Raw genomic sequence first — 24022 nt, forward strand, 5'->3', positions numbered from 1 at the left:
TTTCCTTCCACCCAGCGTTCCCCCACGTCTCCTGATAAAAATGATACCTCACTTGTGTGGGTAGGCCTAGCGCCCGCGACAGGAAACGCCCCAAAGCGCAACGTGGACACAGCCAAATTTTTTAAGGAAAACAGAGGTGTTTTTTGCAAAGTGCCTGCCTGTAGATTTTGGCCTGTAGCTCAGCCGCCACCTAGGGAAACCTACCAAACCTGTGCATTTCTGAAAACTAGAGACCTAGGGGAATCCAAGATGGGGTGACTTGTGTGGCTGGGACCAGGTTCTGTTACCCAGAATCCTTTGCAAACCTCAAAATGTGGATAAAAAAACACATGTTCCTCACATTTCTGTGGCAGAAAGTTCTGGAATCTGAGAGGAGCCACAAATTTCCTTCCACCCAGCGTTCCCCCACGTCTCCCGATAAAACTTATACCTCCCTTGTGTGGGTTGGCCTAGCGCCCGCGACAGGAAACGCCCCAAAGCACAACGTGGACACATCACAGAAAACAGACCTGTTTTTAGCAAAGTGCCTACCTGTGGATTTTGGCCTGTAGCTCAGCCGCCACCTAGGGAAACCTACCAAACCTGTGCATTTCTGAAAACTAGAGATCTAGTTGAATCCAAGATGGGGTGACTTGTGTGGCTGGGACCAGGTTCTGTTACCCAGAATCCTTTGCAAACCTCAAAATTTGGCTAAAAAAACACATGTTCCTCACATTCTGTGGCAGAAAGTTCTGGAATCTGAGAGGAGCCACAAATTTCCTTCCACCCAGCGTTCCCCCACGTCTCCCGATAAAAATGATACCTCACTTGTGTGGGTAGGCCTAGCGCCCACGACAGGAAACGCCCCAAAGCGCAACGTGGACACAACCAAATTTTTGAAGGAAAACAGAGGTGTTTTTTGCAAAGTGCCTACCTGTAGATTTTGGCCTGTAGCTCAGCCGCCACCTAGGGAAACCTACCAAACCTGTGCATTTCTGAAAACTAGAGACCTGGGGGAATCCAAGATGGGGTGACTTGTGTGTCTGGGACCAGGTTCTGTTACCCAGAATCCTTTGCAAACCTCAAAATGTTGCTAAAAAAACACATGTTCCTCACATTTCTGTGGCAGAAAGTTCTGGAATCTGAGAGGAGCCACTAATTTCCTTCCACCCAGCGTTCCCCCACGTCTCCCGATAAAAATGATACCTCACTTGTGTGGGTAGGCCTACCGCCCGCGACAGGAAACGCCCCAAAGCGCAACGTGGACACATCACAGAAAACAGACCTGTTTTTAGCAAAGTGCCTACCTGTGGATTTTGGCCTGTAGCTCAGCCGCCACCTAGGGAAACCTACCAAACCTGTGCATTTCTGAAAACTAGAGACCTAGGGGAATCCAAGATGGGGTGACTTGTGTGGCTGGGACCAGGTTCTGTTACCCAGAATCCTTTGCAAACCTCACAATTTGGCTAAAAAAACACATGTTCCTCACATTTCTGTGGCAGAAAGTTCTGGAATCTGAGAGGAGCCACAAATTTTCATCCACCCAGCGTTCCCCCACGTCTCCCGATAAAAATGATACCTCAATTGTGTGGGGAGGCCTAGCGCCCACGACAGGAAACGCCCCAAAGCGCAACGTGGACACAACCACATTTTTGAAGGAAAGGAAAACAGAGGTGTTTTTTGCAAAGTGCCTACCTGTAGATTGTGGACTGTAGCTCAGCCGCCACATAGGGAAACCTACCAAACCTGTGCATTTCTGAAAACTAGAGACCTAGGGGAATCCAAGATGGGGTGACTTGTGTGGCTGGGACCAGGTTCTGTTACCCAGAATCCTTTGCAAACCTCAAAATTTGGCTAAAAAAACACATGTTCCTCACATTTCTGTGGCAGAAAGTTCTGGAATCTGAGAGGAGCCACACATTTCCTTCCACCCAGCGTTCCCCCATGTCTCCCGATAAAAATGATACCTCACTTGTGTGGGTAGGCCTAGCGCCCGCGACAGGAAACGCCTCAATGCGCAACGTGGACACATCACAGAAAACAGACCTGTTTTTAGCAAAGTGCCTACCTGTAGATTTTGGCCTGTAGCTCAGCCGCCACCTAGGGAAACCTACCAAACCTGTGCATTTCTGAAAACTAGAGACCTAGGGGAATCCAAGATGGGGTGACTTGTGTGGCTCGGACCAGGTTCTGTTACCCAGAATCCTTTGCAAACCTCAAAATTTGGCTAAAAAAACACATGTTCCTCACATTTCTGTGGCAGAAAGTTCTGGAATCTGAGAGGAGCCACAAATTTCCTTCCACCCAGCGTTCCCCCACGTCTCCCGATAAAAATGATACCTCACTTGTGTGGGTAGGCCTAGCGCCCATGACAGGAAACGCCCCAAAGCGCAACGTGGACACAACCAAATTTTGGAAGGAAAACAGAGGTGTTTTTTGCAAAGTGCCTACCTGTAGATTTTGGCCTGTAGCTCAGCCGCCACCTAGGGAAACCTACCAAACCTGTGAATTTCTGAAAACTAGAGACCTGGGGGAATCCAAGATGGGGTGACTTGTGTGTCTGGGACCAGGTTCTGTTACCCAGAATCCTTTGCAAACCTCAAAATTTGGCTAAAAAAACACATGTTCCTCACATTTCTGTGGCAGAAAGTTCTGGAATCTGAGAGGAGCCACTAATTTCCTTCCACCCAGCATTCCCCCACGTCTCCCGATAAAAATGATACCTCACTTGTGTGGGTAGGCCTACCGCCCGCGACAGGAAACGCCCCAAAGCGCAACGTGGACACATCACAGAAAACAGACCTGTTTTTAGCAAAGTGCCTACCTGTGGATTTTGGCCTGTAGCTCAGCCGCCACCTAGGGAAACCTACCAAACCTGTGCATTTCTGAAAACTAGAGACCTAGGGGAATCCAAGATGGGGTGACTTGTGTGGCTGGGACCAGGTTCTGTTACCCAGAATCCTTTGCAAACCTCACAATTTGGCTAAAAAAACACATGTTCCTCACATTTCTGTGGCAGAAAGTTCTGGAATCTGAGAGGAGCCACAAATTTCCTTCCACCCAGCTTTCCTCCACATCTCCCGATAAAAATGATACCTCACTTGTGTGGGTAGGCCTAGCGCCCGCGACAGGAAACGCCCCAAAGCGCAACGTGGACACATCACAGAAAACAGACCTGTTTTTAGCAAAGTGCCTACCTGTGGATTTTGGCCTGTAGCTCAGCCGCCACCTAGGGAAACCTACCAAACCTGTGCATTTCTGAAAACTAGAGATCTAGTTGAATCCAAGATGGGGTGACTTGTGTGGCTGGGACCAGGTTCTGTTACCCAGAATCCTTTGCAAACCTCAAAATTTGGCTAAAAAAACACATGTTCCTCACATTTCTGTGGCAGAAAGTTCTGGAATCTGAGAGGAGCCACAAATTTCTTTCCACCCAGCGTTCCCCCACGTCTCCCGATAAAAATGATACCTCACTTGTGTGGGTAGGCCTACCGCCCGCGACAGGAAACGCCTCAAAGCGCAACGTGGACACATCACAGAAAACAGACCTGTTTTTAGCAAAGTGCCTACCTGTGGATTTTGGCCTGTAGCTCAGCCGCCACCTAGGGAAACCTACCAAACCTGTGAATTTCTGAAAACTAGAGACCTGGGGGAATCCAAGATGGGGTGACTTGTGTGGCTGGGACTAGGTTCTGTTACCCAGAATCCTTTGCAAACCTCACAATTTGGCTAAAAAAACACATGTTCCTCACATTTCTGTGGCAGAAAGTTCTGGAATCTGAGAGGAGCCACAAATTTCCTTCCACCCAGCGTTCCCCCACATCTCCCGATAAAAATGATACCTCACTTGTGTGGGTAGGCCTAGCGCCCGCGACAGGAAACGCCCCAAAGCGCAACGTGGACACAGCCAAATTTTTGAAGGAAAACAGAGGTGCTTTTTGCAAAGTGCCTACCTGTAGATTTTGGCCTGTAGCTCAGCCGCCACCTAGGGAAACCTACCAAACCTGTGCATTTCTGAAAACTAGAGACCTGGGGGAATCCAAGATGGGGTGACTTGTGTGGCTGGGACCAGGTTCTGTTACCCAGAATCCTTTGCAAACCTCAAAATTTGGCTAAAAAAACACATGTTCCTCACATTTCTGTGGCAGAAAGTTCTGGAATCTGAGAGGAGCCACAAATTTCCTTCCACCCAGCGTTCCCCCACGTCTCCTGATACAAATGATACCTCACTTGTGTGGGTAGGCCTAGCGCCCGCGACAGGAAACGCCCCAAAGCGCAACGTGGACACAGCCAAATTTTTTAAGGAAAACAGAGGTGTTTTTTGCAAAGTGCCTGCCTGTAGATTTTGGCCTGTAGCTCAGCCGCCACCTAGGGAAACCTACCAAACCTGTGCATTTCTGAAAACTAGAGACCTAGGGGAATCCAAGATGGGGTGACTTGTGTGGCTGGGACCAGGTTCTGTTACCCAGAATCCTTTGCAAACCTCAAAATGTGGCTAAAAAAACACATGTTCCTCACATTTCTGTGGCAGAAAGTTCTGGAATCTGAGAGGAGCCACAAATTTCCTTCCACCCAGCGTTCCCCCACGTCTCCCCATAAAAATGATACCTCCCTTGTGTGGGTAGGCCTAGCGCCCGCGACAGGAAACGCCCCAAAGCGCAACGTGGACACATCACAGAAAACAGACCTGTTTTTAGCAAAGTGCCTACCTGTGGATTTTGGCCTGTAGCTCAGCCGCCACCTAGGGAAACCTACCAAACCTGTGCATTTCTGAAAACTAGAGATCTAGTTGAATCCAAGATGGGGTGACTTGTGTGGCTGGGACCAGGTTCTGTTACCCAGAATCCTTTGCAAACCTCACAATTTGGCTAAAAAAACACATGTTTCTCACATTTCTGTGGCAGAAAGTTCTGGAATCTGAGAGGAGCCACAAATGTCCTTCCACCAAGCGTTCCCCCACGTCTCCCGATAAAAATGATACCTCACTTGTGTGGGTAGGCCTAGCGCCCACGACAGGAAACGCCCCAAAGCGCAACGTGGACACAACCAAATTTTTGAAGGAAAACAGAGGTGTTTTTTGCAAAGTGCCTACCTGTAGATTTTGGCCTGTAGCTCAGCCGCCACCTAGGGAAACCTACCAAACCTGTGAATTTCTGAAAACTAGAGACCTGGGGGAATCCAAGATGGGGTGACTTGTGTGTCTGGGACCAGGTTCTGTTACCCAGAATCCTTTGCAAACCTCAAAATGTGGCTAAAAAAACACATGTTCCTCACATTTCTGTGGCAGAAAGTTCTGGAATCTGAGAGGAGCCACTAATTTCATTCCACCCAGCGTTCCCCCACGTCTCCCGATAAAAATGATACCTCACTTGTGTGGGTAGGCCTACCGCCCGCGACAGGAAACGCCCCAAAGCGCAACGTGGACACATCACAGAAAACAGACCTGTTTTTAGCAAAGTGCCTACCTGTGGATTTTGGCCTGTAGCTCAGCCGCCACCTAGGGAAACCTACCAAACCTGTGCATTTCTGAAAACTAGAGACCTAGGGGAATCCAAGATGGGGTGACTTGTGTGGCTGGGACCAGGTTCTGTTACCCAGAATCCTTTGCAAACCTCACAATTTGGCTAAAAAAACACATGTTCCTCACATTTCTGTGGCAGAAAGTTCTGGAATCTGAGAGGAGCCACACATTTCCTTCCACCCAGCGTTCCCCCACGTCTCCTGATACAAATGATACCTCACTTGTGTGGGTAGGCCTAGCGCCCGCGACAGGAAACGCCCCAAAGCGCAACGTGGACACAGCCAAATTTTTTAAGGAAAACAGAGGTGTTTTTTGCAAAGTGCCTGCCTGTAGATTTTGGCCTGTAGCTCAGCCGCCACCTAGGGAAACCTACCAAACCTGTGCATTTCCGAAAACTAGAGACCTAGGGGAATCCAAGATGGGGTGACTTGTGTGGCTGGGACCAGGTTCTGTTACCCAGAATCCTTTGCAAACCTCAAAATGTGGCTAAAAAAACACATGTTCCTCACATTTCTGTGGCAGAAAGTTCTGGAATCTGAGAGGAGCCACAAATTTCCTTCCACCCAGCGTTCCCCCACGTCTCCCGATAAAAATGATATCTCCCTTGTGTGGGTAGGCCTAGCGCCCGCGACAGGAAACGCCCCAAAGCGCAACGTGGACACATCACAGAAAACAGACCTGTTTTAGGCAAAGTGCCTACCTGTGGATTTTGGCCTGTAGCTCAGCCGCCACCTAGGGAAACCTACCAAACCTGTGCATTTCTGAAAACTAGAGATCTAGTTGAATCCAAGATGGGGTGACTTGTGTGGCTGGGACCAGGTTCTGTTACCCAGAATCCTTTGCAAACCTCAAAATTTGGCTAAAAAAACACATGTTCCTCACATTTCTGTGGCAGAAAGTTCTGGAATCTGAGAGGAGCCACAAATTTCCTTCCACCCAGCGTTCCCCCACGTCTCCCGATAAAAATGATACCTCACTTGTGTGGGTAGGCCTAGCGCCCACGACAGGAAACGCCCCAAAGCGCAACGTGGACACAACCAAATTTTTGAAGGAAAACAGAGGTGTTTTTTGCAAAGTGCCTACCTGTAGATTTTGGCCTGTAGCTCAGCCGCCACCTAGGGAAACCTACCAAACCTGTGAATTTCTGAAAACTAGAGACCTGGGGGAATCCAAGATGGGGTGACTTGTGTGTCTGGGACCAGGTTCTGTTACCCAGAATCCTTTGCAAACCTCAAAATGTGGCTAAAAAAACACATGTTCCTCACATTTCTGTGGCAGAAAGTTCTGGAATCTGAGAGGAGCCACTAATTTCATTCCACCCAGCGTTCCCCCACGTCTCCCGATAAAAATGATACCTCACTTGTGTGGGTAGGCCTACCGCCCGCGACAGGAAACGCCCCAAAGCGCAACGTGGACACATCACAGAAAACAGACCTGTTTTTAGCAAAGTGCCTACCTGTGGATTTTGGCCTGTAGCTCAGCCGCCACCTAGGGAAACCTACCAAACCTGTGCATTTCTGAAAACTAGAGACCTAGGGGAATCCAAGATGGGGTGACTTGTGTGGCTGGGACCAGGTTCTGTTACCCAGAATCCTTTGCAAACCTCACAATTTGGCTAAAAAAACACATGTTCCTCACATTTCTGTGGCAGAAAGTTCTGGAATCTGAGAGGAGCCACAAATTTCCTTCCACCCAGAGTTCCCCCACGTCTCCTGATACAAATGATACCTCACTTGTGTGGGTAGGCCTAGCGCCCGCGACAGGAAACGCCCCAAAGCGCAACGTGGACACAGCCAAATTTTTTAAGGAAAACAGAGGTGTTTTTTGCAAAGTGCCTGCCTGTAGATTTTGGCCTGTAGCTCAGCCGCCACCTAGGGAAACCTACCAAACCTGTGCATTTCTGAAAACTAGAGACCTAGGGGAATCCAAGATGGGGTGACTTGTGTGGCTGGGACCAGGTTCTGTTACCCAGAATCCTTTGCAAACCTCAAAATGTGGCTAAAAAAACACATGTTCCTCACATTTCTGTGGCAGAAAGTTCTGGAATCTGAGAGGAGCCACAAATTTCCTTCCACCCAGCGTTCCCCCACGTCTCCCGATAAAAATGATATCTCCCTTGTGTGGGTAGGCCTAGCGCCCGCGACAGGAAACGCCCCAAAGCGCAACGTGGACACATCACAGAAAACAGACCTGTTTTAGGCAAAGTGCCTACCTGTGGATTTTGGCCTGTAGCTCAGCCGCCACCTAGGGAAACCTACCAAACCTGTGCATTTCTGAAAACTAGAGATCTAGTTGAATCCAAGATGGGGTGACTTGTGTGGCTGGGACCAGGTTCTGTTACCCAGAATCCTTTGCAAACCTCAAAATTTGGCTAAAAAAACACATGTTCCTCACATTTCTGTGGCAGAAAGTTCTGGAATCTGAGAGGAGCCACAAATTTCCTTCCACCCAGCGTTCCCCCACGTCTCCCGATAAAAATGATACCTCACTTGTGTGGGTAGGCCTAGCGCCCACGACAGGAAACGCCCCAAAGCGCAACGTGGACACAACCAAATTTTTGAAGGAAAACAGAGGTGTTTTTTGCAAAGTGCCTACCTGTAGATTTTGGCCTGTAGCTCAGCCGCCACCTAGGGAAACCTACCAAACCTGTGAATTTCTGAAAACTAGAGACCTGGGGGAATCCAAGATGGGGTGACTTGTGTGTCTGGGACCAGGTTCTGTTACCCAGAATCCTTTGCAAACCTCAAAATGTGGCTAAAAAAACACATGTTCCTCACATTTCTGTGGCAGAAAGTTCTAGAATCTGAGAGGAGCCACTAATTTCATTCCACCCAGCGTTCCCCCACGTCTCCCGATAAAAATGATACCTCACTTGTGTGGGTAGGCCTACCGCCCGCGACAGGAAGCGCCCCAAAGCGCAACGTGGACACATCACAGAAAACAGACCTGTTTTTAGCAAAGTGCCTACCTGTGGATTTTGGCCTGTAGCTCAGCCGCCACCTAGGGAAACCTACCAAACCTGTGCATTTCTGAAAACTAGAGACCTAGGGGAATCCAAGATGGGGTGACTTGTGTGGCTGGGACCAGGTTCTGTTACCCAGAATCCTTTGCAAACCTCACAATTTGGCTAAAAAAACACATGTTCCTCACATTTCTGTGGCAGAAAGTTCTGGAATCTGAGAGGAGCCACAAATTTCCTTCCACCCAGCGTTCCCCCACGTCTCCTGATACAAATGATACCTCACTTGTGTGGGTAGGCCTAGCGCCCGCGACAGGAAACGCCCCAAAGCGCAACGTGGACACAGCCAAATTTTTTAAGGAAAACAGAGGTGTTTTTTGCAAAGTGCCTGCCTGTAGATTTTGGCCTGTAGCTCAGCCGCCACCTAGGGAAACCTACCAAACCTGTGCATTTCTGAAAACTAGAGACCTAGGGGAATCCAAGATGGGGTGACTTGTGTGGCTGGGACCAGGTTCTGTTACCCAGAATCCTTTGCAAACCTCAAAATGTGGCTAAAAAAACACATGTTCCTCACATTTCTGTGGCAGAAAGTTCTGGAATCTGAGAGGAGCCACAAATTTCCTTCCACCCAGCGTTCCCCCACGTCTCCCCATAAAAATGATACCTCCCTTGTGTGGGTAGGCCTAGCGCCCGCGACAGGAAACGCCCCAAAGCGCAACGTGGACACATCACAGAAAACAGACCTGTTTTTAGCAAAGTGCCTACCTGTGGATTTTGGCCTGTAGCTCAGCCGCCACCTAGGGAAACCTACCAAACCTGTGCATTTCTGAAAACTAGAGATCTAGTTGAATCCAAGATGGGGTGACTTGTGTGGCTGGGACCAGGTTCTGTTACCCAGAATCCTTTGCAAACCTCACAATTTGGCTAAAAAAACACATGTTTCTCACATTTCTGTGGCAGAAAGTTCTGGAATCTGAGAGGAGTAACAAATTTCCTTCCACCAAGCGTTCCCCCACGTCTCCCGATAAAAATGATACCTCACTTGTGTGGGTAGGCCTAGCGCCCACGACAGGAAACGCCCCAAAGCGCAACGTGGACACAACCAAATTTTTGAAGGAAAACAGAGGTGTTTTTTGCAAAGTGCCTACCTGTAGATTTTGGCCTGTAGCTCAGCCGCCACCTAGGGAAACCTACCAAACCTGTGCATTTCTGAAAACTAGAGACCTGGGGGAATCCAAGATGGGGTGACTTGTGTGTCTGGGACCAGGTTCTGTTACCCAGAATCCTTTGCAAACCTCAAAATGTGGCTAAAAAAACACATGTTCCTCACATTTCTGTGGCAGAAAGTTCTGGAATCTGAGAGGAGCCACTAATTTCCTTCCACCCAGCGTTCCCCCACGTCTCCCGATAAAAATGATACCTCACTTGTGTGGGTAGGCCTACTGCCCGCGACAGGAAACGCCCCAAAGCGCAACGTGGACACATCACAGAAAACAGACCTGTTTTTAGCAAAGTGCCTACCTGTGGATTTTGGCCTGTAGCTCAGCCGCCACCTAGGGAAACCTACCAAACCTGTGCATTTCTGAAAACTAGAGACCTAGGGGAATCCAAGATGGGGTGACTTGTGTGGCTGGGACCAGGTTCTGTTACCCAGAATCCTTTGCAAACCTCACAATTTGGCTAAAAAAACACATGTTCCTCACATTTCTGTGGCAGAAAGTTCTGGAATCTGAGAGGAGGCACAAATTTCCTTCCACCCAGCGTTCCCCCACATCTCCCGATAAAAATGATACCTCACTTGTGTGGGTAGGCCTAGCGCCCGCGACAGGAAACGCCCCAAAGCGCAACGTGGACACAGCCAAATTTTTGAAGGAAAACAGAGGTGTTTTTTGCAAAGTGCCTACCTGTAGATTTTGGCCTGTAGCTCAGCCGCCACCTAGGGAAACCTACCAAACCTGTGCATTTCTGAAAACTAGAGACCTGGTGGAATCCAAGATGGGGTGACTTGTGTGGCTGGGACCAGGTTCTGTTACCCAGAATCCTTTGCAAACCTCAAAATTTGGCTAAAAAAACACATGTTCCTCACATTTCTGTGGCAGAAAGTTCTGGAATCTGAGAGGAGCCACAAATTTCCTTCCACCCAGCGTTCCCCCACGTCTCCTCATAAAAATGATACCTCACTTGTGTGGGTAGGCCTAGCGCCCGCGACAGGAAATGCCCCAAAGCGCAACGTGGACACAGCCAAATTTTTTAAGGAAAACAGAGGTGTTTTTTGCAAAGTGCCTGCCTGTAGATTTTGGCCTGTAGCTCAGCCGCCACCTAGGGAAACCTACCAAACCTTTGCATTTCTGAAAACTAGAGACCTAGGGGAATCCAAGATGGGGTGACTTGTGTGGCTGGGACCAGGTTCTGTTACCCAGAATCCTTTGCAAACCTCAAAATGTGGCTAAAAAAACACGTTCCTCACATTTCTGTGGCAGAAAGTTCTGGAATCTGAGAGGAGCCACAAATTTCCTTCCACCCAGCGTTCCCCCACGTCTCCCGATAAAAATGATACCTCCCTTGTGTGGGTAGGCCTAGCGCCCGCGACAGAAAACGCCCCAAAGCGCAACGTGGACACATCACAGAAAACAGACCTGTTTTTAGCAAAGTGCCTACCTGTGGATTTTGGCCTGTAGCTCAGCCGCCACCTAGGGAAACCTACCAAACCTGTGCATTTCTGAAAACTAGAGATCTAGTTGAATCCAAGATGGGGTGACTTGTGTGGCTGGGACCAGGTTCTGTTACCCAGAATCCTTTGCAAACCTCAAAATTTGGCTAAAAAAACACATGTTCTTCACATTTCTGTGGCAGAAAGTTCTGGAATCTGAGAGGAGCCACAAATTTCCTTCCACCCAGCGTTCCCCCACGTCTCCCGATAAAAATGATACCTCACTTGTGTGGGTAGGCCTAGCGCCCACGACAGGAAACGCCCCAAAGCGCAACGTGGACACAACCAAATTTTTGAAGGAAAACAGAGGTGTTTTTTGCAAAGTGCCTACCTGTAGATTTTGGCCTGTAGCTCAGCCGCCACCTAGGGAAACCTACCAAACCTGTGCATTTCTGAAAACTAGAGACCTGGGGGAATCCAAGATGGGGTGACTTGTGTGTCTGGGACCAGGTTCTGTTACCCAGAATCCTTTGCAAACCTCAAAATGTGGCTAAAAAAACACATGTTCCTCACATTTCTGTGGCAGAAAGTTCTGGAATCTGAGAGGAGCCACTAATTTCCTTCCACCCAGCGTTCCCCCACGTCTCCCGATAAAAATGATACCTCACTTGTGTGGGTAGGCCTAGTGCCCGCGACAGGAAACGCCCCAAAGCGCAACGTGGACACATCACAGAAAACAGACCTGTTTTTAGCAAAGTGCCTACCTGTGGATTTTGGCCTGTAGCTCAGCCGCCACCTAGGGAAACCTACCAAACCTGTGCATTTCTGAAAACTAGAGACCTAGGGGAATCCATGATGGGGTGACTTGTGTGGCTGGGACCAGGTTCTGTTACCCAGAATCCTTTGCAAACCTCACAATTTGGCTAAAAAAACACATGTTCCTCACATTTCTGTGGCAGAAAGTTCTGGAATCTGAGAGGAGCCACAAATTTCCATCCACCCAGCGTTCCCCCACGTCTCCCGATAAAAATGATACCTCAATTGTGTGGGGAGGCCTAGCGCCCACGACAGGAAACGCCCCAAAGCACAACGTGGACACAACCAAATTTTTGAAGGAAAGGAAAACAGAGGTGTTTTTTGCAAAGTGCCTACCTTTAGATTGTGGCCTGTAGCTCAGCCGCCACCTAGGGAAACCTACCAAACCTGTGCATTTCTGAAAACTAGAGACCTAGGGGAATCCAAGATGGGGTGACTTGTGTGGCTGGGACCAGGTTCTGTTACCCAGAATCCTTTGCAAACCTCAAAATGTGGCTAAAAAAACACATGTTCCTCACATTTCTGTGGCAGAAAGTTCTGGAATCTGAGAGGAGCCACAAATTTCCTTCCACCCAGCGTTCCCCCACGTCTCCCGATAAAAATGATACCTCCCTTGTGTGGGTAGGCCTAGCGCCCGCGACAGGAAACGCCCCAAAGCGCAACGTGGACACATCACAGAAAACAGACCTGTTTTAGGCAAAGTGCCTACCTGTGGATTTTGGCCTGTAGCTCAGCCGCCACCTAGGGAAACCTACCAAACCTGTGCATTTCTGAAAACTAGAGATCTAGTTGAATCCAAGATGGGGTAACTTGTGTGGCTGGGACCAGGTTCTGTTACCCAGAATCCTTTGCAAACCTCAAAATTTGGCTAAAAAAACACATGTTCCTCACATTTCTGTGGCAGAAAGTTCTGGAATCTGAGAGGAGCCACAAATTTCCTTCCACCCAGCGTTCCCCCACGTCTCCCGATAAAAATGATACCTCACTTGTGTGGGTAGGCCTAGCGCCCACGACAGGAAACGCCCCAAAGCGCAACGTGGACACAACCAAATTTTTGAAGGAAAACAGAGGTGTTTTTTGCAAAGTGCCTACCTGTAGATTTTGGCCTGTAGCTCAGCCGCCACCTAGGGAAACCTACCAAACCTGTGAATTTCTGAAAACTAGAGACCTGGGGGAATCCAAGATGGGGTGACTTGTGTGTCTGGGACCAGGTTCTGTTACCCAGAATCCTTTGCAAACCTCAAAATGTGGCTAAAAAAACACATGTTCCTCACATTTCTGTGGCAGAAAGTTCTGGAATCTGAGAGGAGCCACTAATTTCATTCCACCCAGCGTTCCCCCACGTCTCCCGATAAAAATGATACCTCACTTGTGTGGGTAGGCCTACCGCCCGCGACAGGAAACGCCCCAAAGCGCAACGTGGACACATCACAGAAAACAGACCTGTTTTTAGCAAAGTGCCTACCTGTGGATTTTGGCCTGTAGCTCAGCCGCCACCTAGGGAAACCTACCAAACCTGTGCATTTCTGAAAACTAGAGACCTAGGGGAATCCAAGATGGGGTGACTTGTGTGGCTGGGACCAGGTTCTGTTACCCAGAATCCTTTGCAAACCTCACAATTTGGCTAAAAAAACACATGTTCCTCACATTTCTGTGGCAGAAAGTTCTGGAATCTGAGAGGAGGCACAAATTTCCTTCCACCCAGCGTTCCCCCACATCTCCCGATAAAAATGATACCTCACTTGTGTGGGTAGGCCTAGCGCCCGCGACAGGAAACGCCCCAAAGCGCAACGTGGACACAGCCAAATTTTTGAAGGAAAACAGAGGTGTTTTTTGCAAAGTGCCTACCTGTAGATTTTGGCCTGTAGCTCAGCCGCCACCTAGGGAAACCTACCAAACCTGTGCATTTCTGAAAACTAGAGACCTGGTGGAATCCAAGATGGGGTGACTTGTGTGGCTGGGACCAGGTTCTGTTACCCAGAATCCTTTGCAAACCTCAAAATTTGGCTAAAAAAACACATGTTCCTCACATTTCTGTGGCAGAAAGTTCTGGAATCTGAGAGGAGCCACAAATTTCCTTCCACCCAGCGTTCCCCCACGTCTCCTCATAAAAATGATACCTCACTTGTGTGGGTAGGCCTAGCGCCCGCGACAGGAAATGCCCCAAAGCGCAACGTGGACACAGCCAAATTTTTTAAGGAAAACAGAGGTGTTTTTTGCAAAGTGCCTGCCTGTAGATTTTGGCCTGTAGCTCAGCCGCCACCTAGGGAAACCTACCAAACCTTTGCATTTCTGAAAACTAGAGACCTAGGGGAATCCAAGATGGGGTGACTTGTGTGGCTGGGACCAGGTTCTGTTACCCAGAATCCTTTGCAAACCTCAAAATGTGGCTAAAAAAACACGTTCCTCACATTTCTGTGGCAGAAAGTTCTGGAATCTGAGAGGAGCCACAAATTTCCTTCCACCCAGCGTTCCCCCACGTCTCCCGATAAAAATGATACCTCCCTTGTGTGGGTAGGCCTAGCGCCCGCGACAGAAAACGCCCCAAAGCGCAACGTGGACACATCACAGAAAACAGACCTGTTTTTAGCAAAGTGCCTACCTGTGGATTTTGGCCTGTAGCTCAGCCGCCACCTAGGGAAACCTACCAAACCTGTGCATTTCTGAAAACTAGAGATCTAGTTGAATCCAAGATGGGGTGACTTGTGTGGCTGGGACCAGGTTCTGTTACCCAGAATCCTTTGCAAACCTCAAAATTTGGCTAAAAAAACACATGTTCTTCACATTTCTGTGGCAGAAAGTTCTGGAATCTGAGAGGAGCCACAAATTTCCTTCCACCCAGCGTTCCCCCACGTCTCCCGATAAAAATGATACCTCACTTGTGTGGGTAGGCCTAGCGCCCACGACAGGAAACGCCCCAAAGCGCAACGTGGACACAACCAAATTTTTGAAGGAAAACAGAGGTGTTTTTTGCAAAGTGCCTACCTGTAGATTTTGGCCTGTAGCTCAGCCGCCACCTAGGGAAACCTACCAAACCTGTGCATTTCTGAAAACTAGAGACCTGGGGGAATCCAAGATGGGGTGACTTGTGTGTCTGGGACCAGGTTCTGTTACCCAGAATCCTTTGCAAACCTCAAAATGTGGCTAAAAAAACACATGTTCCTCACATTTCTGTGGCAGAAAGTTCTGGAATCTGAGAGGAGCCACTAATTTCCTTCCACCCAGCGTTCCCCCACGTCTCCCGATAAAAATGATACCTCACTTGTGTGGGTAGGCCTACTGCCCGCGACAGGAAACGCCCCAAAGCGCAACGTGGACACATCACAGAAAACAGACCTGTTTTTAGCAAAGTGCCTACCTGTGGATTTTGGCCTGTAGCTCAGCCGCCACCTAGGGAAACCTACCAAACCTGTGCATTTCTGAAAACTAGAGACCTAGGGGAATCCATGATGGGGTGACTTGTGTGGCTGGGACCAGGTTCTGTTACCCAGAATCCTTTGCAAACCTCACAATTTGGCTAAAAAAACACATGTTCCTCACATTTCTGTGGCAGAAAGTTCTGGAATCTGAGAGGAGCCACAAATTTCCATCCACCCAGCGTTCCCCCACGTCTCCCGATAAAAATGATACCTCAATTGTGTGGGGAGGCCTAGCGCCCACGACAGGAAACGCCCCAAAGCACAACGTGGACACAACCAAATTTTTGAAGGAAAGGAAAACAGAGGTGTTTTTTGCAAAGTGCCTACCTGTAGATTGTGGCCTGTAGCTCAGCCGCCACCTAGGGAAACCTACCAAACCTGTGCATTTCTGAAAACTAGAGACCTAGGGGAATCCAAGATGGGGTGACTTGTGTGGCTGGGACCAGGTTCTGTTACCCAGAATCCTTAGCAAACCTCAAAATGTGGCTAAAAAAACACATGTTCCTCACATTTCTGTGGCAGAAAGTTCTGGAATCTGAGAGGAGCCACAAATTTCCTTCCACCCAGCGTTCCCCCACGTCTCCCGATAAAAATGATACCTCCCTTGTGTGGGTAGGCCTAGCGCCCGCGACAGGAAACGCCCCAAAGCGCAACGTGGACACATCACAGAAAACAGACCTGTTTTAAGCAAAGTGCCTACCTGTGGATTTTGGCCTGTAGCTCAGCCGCCACCTAGGGAAACCTACCAAACCTGTGCATTTCTGAAAACTAGAGACCTAGGGGAATCCAAGATGGGGTGACTTGTGTGGCTCGGACCAGGTTCTGTTACCCAGAATCCTTTGCAAACCTCAAAATTTGGCTAAAGAAAAACATGTTCCTCACATTTCTGTGGCAGAAAGTTCTAGAATCTGAGAGGAGCCACAAATTTCCTTCCACCCAGCGTTCCCCCACATCTCCCGATAAAAATGATACCTCACTTGTGTGGGTAGGCCTAGCGCCCGCGACAGGAAACACCCCAAAGCGCAACGTGGACACAGCCAAATTTTTGAAGGAAAACAGAGGTGTTTTTTGCAAAGTGCCTACCTGTAGATTTTGGCCTGTAGCTCAGCCGCCACCTAGGGAAACCTACCAAACCTGTGCATTTCTGAAAACTAGAGACCTGGGGGAATCCAAGATGGGGTGACTTGTGTGGCTGGGACCAGGTTCTGTTACCTAGAATCCTTTGCAAACCTCAAAATTTGGCTAAAAAAACACATGTTCCTCACATTTCTGTGGCAGAAAGTTCTGGAATCTGAGAGGAGCCACAAATTTCCTTCCACCCAGCGTTCCCCCACGTCTCCTGATAAAAATGATACCTCCCTTGTGTGGGTAGGCCTAGCGCCCGCGACAGGAAACGCCCCAAAGCGCAACGTGGACACATCACAGAAAACAGACCTGTTTTTAGCAAAGTGCCTACCTGTGGATTTTGGCCTGTAGCTCAGCCGCCACCTAGGGAAACCTACCAAACCTGTGCATTTCTGAAAACTAGAGACCTAGGGGAATCCATGATGGGGTGACTTGTGTGGCTGGGACCAGGTTCTGTTACCCAGAATCCTTTGCAAACCTCACAATTTGGCTAAAAAAACACATGTTCCTCACATTTCTGTGGCAGAAAGTTCTGGAATCTGAGAGGAGCCACAAATTTCCTTCCACCCAGCGTTCCCCCACATCTCCCGATAAAAATGATACCTCACTTGTGTGGGTAGGCCTAGCGCCCGCGACAGGAAACGCCCCAAAGCACAACGTGGACACAGCCAAATTTTTGAAGGAAAACAGAGGTGTTTTTTGCAAAGTGCCTACCTGTAGATTTTGGCCTGTAGCTCAGCCGCCACCTAGGGAAACCTACCAAACCTGTGCATTTCTGAAAACTAGAGACCTGGGGGAATCCAAGATGGGGTGACTTGTGTGGCTGGGACCAGGTTCTGTTACCCAGAATCCTTTGCAAACCTCAAAATTTGGCTAAAAAAACACATGTTCCTCACATTTCTGTGGCAGAAAGTTCTGGAATCTGAGAGGAGCCACAAATTTCCTTCCACCCAGCGTTCCCCCACGTCTCCTGATAAAAATGATACCTCACTTATGTGGGTAGGCCTAGCGCCCGCGACAGCAAACGCCCCAAAGCGCAACGTGGACACAGCCAAATTTTTTAAGGAAAACAGAGGTGTTTTTTGCAAAGTGCCTGCCTGTAGATTTTGGCCTGTAGCTCAGCCGCCACCTAGGGAAACCTACCAAACCTTTGCATTTCTGAAAACTAGAGACCTAGGGGAATCCAAGATGGGGTGACTTGTGTGGCTGGGACCAGGTTCTGTTACCCAGAATCCTTTGCAAACCTCAAAATGTGGCTAAACAAACACATGTTCCTCACATTTCTGTGGCAGAAAGTTCTGGAATCTGAGAGGAGCCACAAATTTCCTTCCACCCAGCGTTCCCCCACGTCTCCCGATAAAAATGATACCTCCCTTGTGTGGGTAGGCCTAGCGCCCGCGACAGAAAACGCCACAAAGCGCAACGTGGACACATCACAGAAAACAGACCTGTTTTTAGCAAAGTGCCTACCTGTGGATTTTGGCCTGTAGCTCAGCCGCCACCTAGGGAAACCTACCAAACCTGTGCATTTCTGAAAACTAGAGATCTAGTTGAATCCAAGATGGGGTGACTTGTGTGGCTGGGACCAGGTTCTGTTACCCAGAATCCTTTGCAAACCTCAAAATTTGGCTAAAAAAACACATGTTCCTCACATTTCTGTGGCAGAAAGTTCTGGAATCTGAGAGGAGCCACTAATTTCCTTCCACCCAGCGTTCCCCCACGTCTCCCGATAAAAATGATACCTCACTTGTGTGGGTAGGCCTACCGCCCGCGACAGGAAACGCCCCAAAGCGCAACGTGGACACATCACAGAAAACAGACCTGTTTTTAGCAAAGTGCCTACCTGTGGATTTTGGCCTGTAGCTCAGCCGCCACCTAGGGAAACCTACCAAACCTGTGCATTTCTGAAAACTAGAGACCTAGGGGAATCCATGATGGGGTGACTTGTGTGGCTGGGACCAGGTTCTGTTACCCAGAATCCTTTGCAAACCTCACAATTTGGCTAAAAAAACACATGTTCCTCACATTTCTGTGGCAGAAAGTTCTGGAATCTGAGAGGAGCCACAAATTTCCATCCACCCAGCGTTCCCCCACGTCTCCCGATAAAAATGATACCTCAATTGTGTGGGGAGGCCTAGCGCCCACGACAGGAAACGCCCCAAAGCGCAACGTGGACACAACCAAATTTTTGAAGGAAAGGAAAACAGAGGTGTTTTTTGCAAAGTGCCTACCTGTAGATTGTGGCCTGTAGCTCAGCCGCCACCTAGGGAAACCTACCAAACCTGTGCATTTCTGAAAACTAGAGACCTAGGGGAATCCAAGATGGGGTGACTTGTGTGGCTGGGACCAGGTTCTGTTACCCAGAATCCTTTGCAAACCTCAAAATGTGGCTAAAAAAACACATGTTCCTCACATTTCTGTGGCAGAAAGTTCTGGAATCTGAGAGGAGCCACAAATTTCCTTCCACCCAGCGTTCCCCCACGTCTCCCGATAAAAATGATACCTCCCTTGTGTGGGTAGGCCTAGCGCCCGCGACAGGAAACGCCCCAAAGCGCAACGTGGACACATCACAGAAAACAGACCTGTTTTTAGCAAAGTGCCTACCTGTGGATTTTGGCCTGTAGCTCAGCCGCCACCTAGGGAAACCTACCAAACCTGTGCATTTCTGAAAACTAGAGACCTAGGGGAATCCAAGATGGGGTGACTTGTGTGGCTCGGACCAGGTTCTGTTACCCAGAATCCTTTGCAAACCTCAAAATTTGGCTAAAGAAAAACATGTTCCTCACATTTCTGTGGCAGAAAGTTCTAGAATCTGAGAGGAGCCACAAATTTCCTTCCACCCAGCGTTCCCCCACATCTCCCGATAAAAATGATACCTCACTTGTGTGGGTAGGCCTAGCGCCCGCGACAGGAAACGCCCCAAAGCGCAACGTGGACACAGCCAAATTTTTGAAGGAAAACAGAGGTGTTTTTTGCAAAGTGCCTACCTGTAGATTTTGGCCTGTAGCTCAGCCGCCACCTAGGGAAACCTACCAAACCTGTGCATTTCTGAAAACTAGAGACCTGGGGGAATCCAAGATGGGGTGACTTGTGTGGCTGGGACCAGGTTCTGTTACCCAGAATCCTTTGCAAACCTCAAAATTTGGCTAAAAAAACACATGTTCCTCACATTTCTGTGGCAGAAAGTTCTGGAATCTGAGAGGAGCCACAAATTTCCTTCCACCCAGCGTTCCCCCACGTCTCCCGATAAAAATGATACCTCCCTTGTGTGGGTAGGCCTAGCGCCCGCGACAGGAAACGCCCCAAAGCGCAACGTGGACACATCACAGAAAACAGACCTGTTTTTAGCAAAGTGCCTACCTGTGGATTTTGGCCTTTAGCTCAGCCGCCACCTAGGGAAACATACCAAACCTGTGCATTTCTGAAAACTAGAGACCTAGGGGAATCCATGATGGGGTGACTTGTGTGGCTGGGACCAGGTTCTGTTACCCAGAATCCTTTGCAAACCTCACAATTTGGCTAAAAAAACACATGTTCCTCACATTTCTGTGGCAGAAAGTTCTGGAATCTGAGAGGAGCCACAAATTTCCATCCACCCAGCGTTCCCCCACGTCTCCCGATAAAAATGATACCTCAATTGTGTGGGGAGGCCTAGCGCCCACGACAGGAAACGCCCCAAAGCACAACGTGGACACAACCAAATTTTTGAAGGAAAGGAAAACAGAGGTGTTTTTTGCAAAGTGCCTACCTGTAGATTGTGGCCTGTAGCTCAGCCGCCACCTAGGGAAACCTACCAAACCTGTGCATTTCTGAAAACTAGAGACCTAGGGGAATCCAAGATGGGGTGACTTGTGTGGCTGGGACCAGGTTCTGTTACCCAGAATCCTTAGCAAACCTCAAAATGTGGCTAAAAAAACACATGTTCCTCACATTTCTGTGGCAGAAAGTTCTGGAATCTGAGAGGAGCCACAAATTTCCTTCCACCCAGCGTTCCCCCACGTCTCCCGATAAAAATGATACCTCCCTTGTGTGGGTAGGCCTAGCGCCCGCGACAGGAAACGCCCCAAAGCGCAACGTGGACACATCACAGAAAACAGACCTGTTTTAAGCAAAGTGCCTACCTGTGGATTTTGGCCTGTAGCTCAGCCGCCACCTAGGGAAACCTACCAAACCTGTGCATTTCTGAAAACTAGAGACCTAGGGGAATCCAAGATGGGGTGACTTGTGTGGCTCGGACCAGGTTCTGTTACCCAGAATCCTTTGCAAACCTCAAAATTTGGCTAAAGAAAAACATGTTCCTCACATTTCTGTGGCAGAAAGTTCTAGAATCTGAGAGGAGCCACAAATTTCCTTCCACCCAGCGTTCCCCCACATCTCCCGATAAAAATGATACCTCACTTGTGTGGGTAGGCCTAGCGCCCGCGACAGGAAACTCCCCAAAGCGCAACGTGGACACAGCCAAATTTTTGAAGGAAAACAGAGGTGTTTTTTGCAAAGTGCCTACCTGTAGATTTTGGCCTGTAGCTCAGCCGCCACCTAGGGAAACCTACCAAACCTGTGCATTTCTGAAAACTAGAGACCTGGGGGAATCCAAGATGGGGTGACTTGTGTGGCTGGGACCAGGTTCTGTTACCCAGAATCCTTTGCAAACCTCAAAATTTGGCTAAAAAAACACATGTTCCTCACATTTCTGTGGCAGAAAGTTCTGGAATCTGAGAGGAGCCACAAATTTCCTTCCACCCAGCGTTCCCCCACGTCTCCTGATAAAAATGATACCTCCCTTGTGTGGGTAGGCCTAGCGCCCGCGACAGGAAACGCCCCAAAGCGCAACGTGGACACATCACAGAAAACAGACCTGTTTTTAGCAAAGTGCCTACCTGTGGATTTTGGCCTGTAGCTCAGCCGCCACCTAGGGAAACCTACCAAACCTGTGCATTTCTGAAAACTAGAGACCTAGGGGAATCCATGATGGGGTGACTTGTGTGGCTGGGACCAGGTTCTGTTACCCAGAATCCTTTGCAAACCTCACAATTTGGCTAAAAAAACACATGTTCCTCACATTTCTGTGGCAGAAAGTTCTGGAATCTGAGAGGAGCCACAAATTTCCTTCCACCCAGCGTTCCCCCACATCTCCCGATAAAAATGATACCTCACTTGTGTGGGTAGGCCTAGCGCCCGCGACAGGAAACGCCCCAAAGCACAACGTGGACACAGCCAAATTTTTGAAGGAAAACAGAGGTGTTTTTTGCAAAGTGCCTACCTGTAGATTTTGGCCTGTAGCTCAGCCGCCACCTAGGGAAACCTACCAAACCTGTGCATTTCTGAAAACTAGAGACCTGGGGGAATCCAAGATGGGGTGACTTGTGTGGCTGGGACCAGGTTCTGTTACCCAGAATCCTTTGCAAACCTCAAAATTTGGCTAAAAAAACACATGTTCCTCACATTTCTGTGGCAGAAAGTTCTGGAATCTGAGAGGAGCCACAAATTTCCTTCCACCCAGCGTTCCCCCACGTCTCCTGATAAAAATGATACCTCACTTATGTGGGTAGGCCTAGCGCCCGCGACAGCAAACGCCCCAAAGCGCAACGTGGACACAGCCAAATTTTTTAAGGAAAACAGAGGTGTTTTTTGCAAAGTGCCTGCCTGTAGATTTTGGCCTGTAGCTCAGCCGCCACCTAGGGAAACCTACCAAACCTTTGCATTTCTGAAAACTAGAGACCTAGGGGAATCCAAGATGGGGTGACTTGTGTGGCTGGGACCAGGTTCTGTTACCCAGAATCCTTTGCAAACCTCAAAATGTGGCTAAACAAACACATGTTCCTCACATTTCTGTGGCAGAAAGTTCTGGAATCTGAGAGGAGCCACAAATTTCCTTCCACCCAGCGTTCCCCCACGTCTCCCGATAAAAATGATACCTCCCTTGTGTGGGTAGGCCTAGCGCCCGCGACAGAAAACGCCACAAAGCGCAACGTGGACACATCACAGAAAACAGACCTGTTTTTAGCAAAGTGCCTACCTGTGGATTTTGGCCTGTAGCTCAGCCGCCACCTAGGGAAACCTACCAAACCTGTGCATTTCTGAAAACTAGAGATCTAGTTGAATCCAAGATGGGGTGACTTGTGTGGCTGGGACCAGGTTCTGTTACCCAGAATCCTTTGCAAACCTCAAAATTTGGCTAAAAAAACACATGTTCCTCACATTTCTGTGGCAGAAAGTTCTGGAATCTGAGAGGAGCCACTAATTTCCTTCCACCCAGCGTTCCCCCACGTCTCCCGATAAAAATGATACCTCACTTGTGTGGGTAGGCCTACCGCCCGCGACAGGAAACGCCCCAAAGCGCAACGTGGACACATCACAGAAAACAGACCTGTTTTTAGCAAAGTGCCTACCTGTGGATTTTGGCCTGTAGCTCAGCCGCCACCTAGGGAAACCTACCAAACCTGTGCATTTCTGAAAACTAGAGACCTAGGGGAATCCATGATGGGGTGACTTGTGTGGCTGGGACCAGGTTCTGTTACCCAGAATCCTTTGCAAACCTCACAATTTGGCTAAAAAAACACATGTTCCTCACATTTCTGTGGCAGAAAGTTCTGGAATCTGAGAGGAGCCACAAATTTCCATCCACCCAGCGTTCCCCCACGTCTCCCGATAAAAATGATACCTCAATTGTGTGGGGAGGCCTAGCGCCCACGACAGGAAACGCCCCAAAGCGCAACGTGGACACAACCAAATTTTTGAAGGAAAGGAAAACAGAGGTGTTTTTTGCAAAGTGCCTACCTGTAGATTGTGGCCTGTAGCTCAGCCGCCACCTAGGGAAACCTACCAAACCTGTGCATTTCTGAAAACTAGAGACCTAGGGGAATCCAAGATGGGGTGACTTGTGTGGCTGGGACCAGGTTCTGTTACCCAGAATCCTTTGCAAACCTCAAAATGTGGCTAAAAAAACACATGTTCCTCACATTTCTGTGGCAGAAAGTTCTGGAATCTGAGAGGAGCCACAAATTTCCTTCCACCCAGCGTTCCCCCACGTCTCCCGATAAAAATGATACCTCCCTTGTGTGGGTAGGCCTAGCGCCCGCGACAGGAAACGCCCCAAAGCGCAACGTGGACACATCACAGAAAACAGACCTGTTTTTAGCAAAGTGCCTACCTGTGGATTTTGGCCTGTAGCTCAGCCGCCACCTAGGGAAACCTACCAAACCTGTGCATTTCTGAAAACTAGAGACCTAGGGGAATCCAAGATGGGGTGACTTGTGTGGCTCGGACCAGGTTCTGTTACCCAGAATCCTTTGCAAACCTCAAAATTTGGCTAAAGAAAAACATGTTCCTCACATTTCTGTGGCAGAAAGTTCTAGAATCTGAGAGGAGCCACAAATTTCCTTCCACCCAGCGTTCCCCCACATCTCCCGATAAAAATGATACCTCACTTGTGTGGGTAGGCCTAGCGCCCGCGACAGGAAACGCCCCAAAGCGCAACGTGGACACAGCCAAATTTTTGAAGGAAAACAGAGGTGTTTTTTGCAAAGTGCCTACCTGTAGATTTTGGCCTGTAG

The sequence above is a fragment of the Pleurodeles waltl genome, chromosome 6 (assembly GCF_031143425.1).
Source record: "Pleurodeles waltl isolate 20211129_DDA chromosome 6, aPleWal1.hap1.20221129, whole genome shotgun sequence".
NCBI classification, from domain to species: Eukaryota; Metazoa; Chordata; class Amphibia; order Caudata; family Salamandridae; genus Pleurodeles; species Pleurodeles waltl.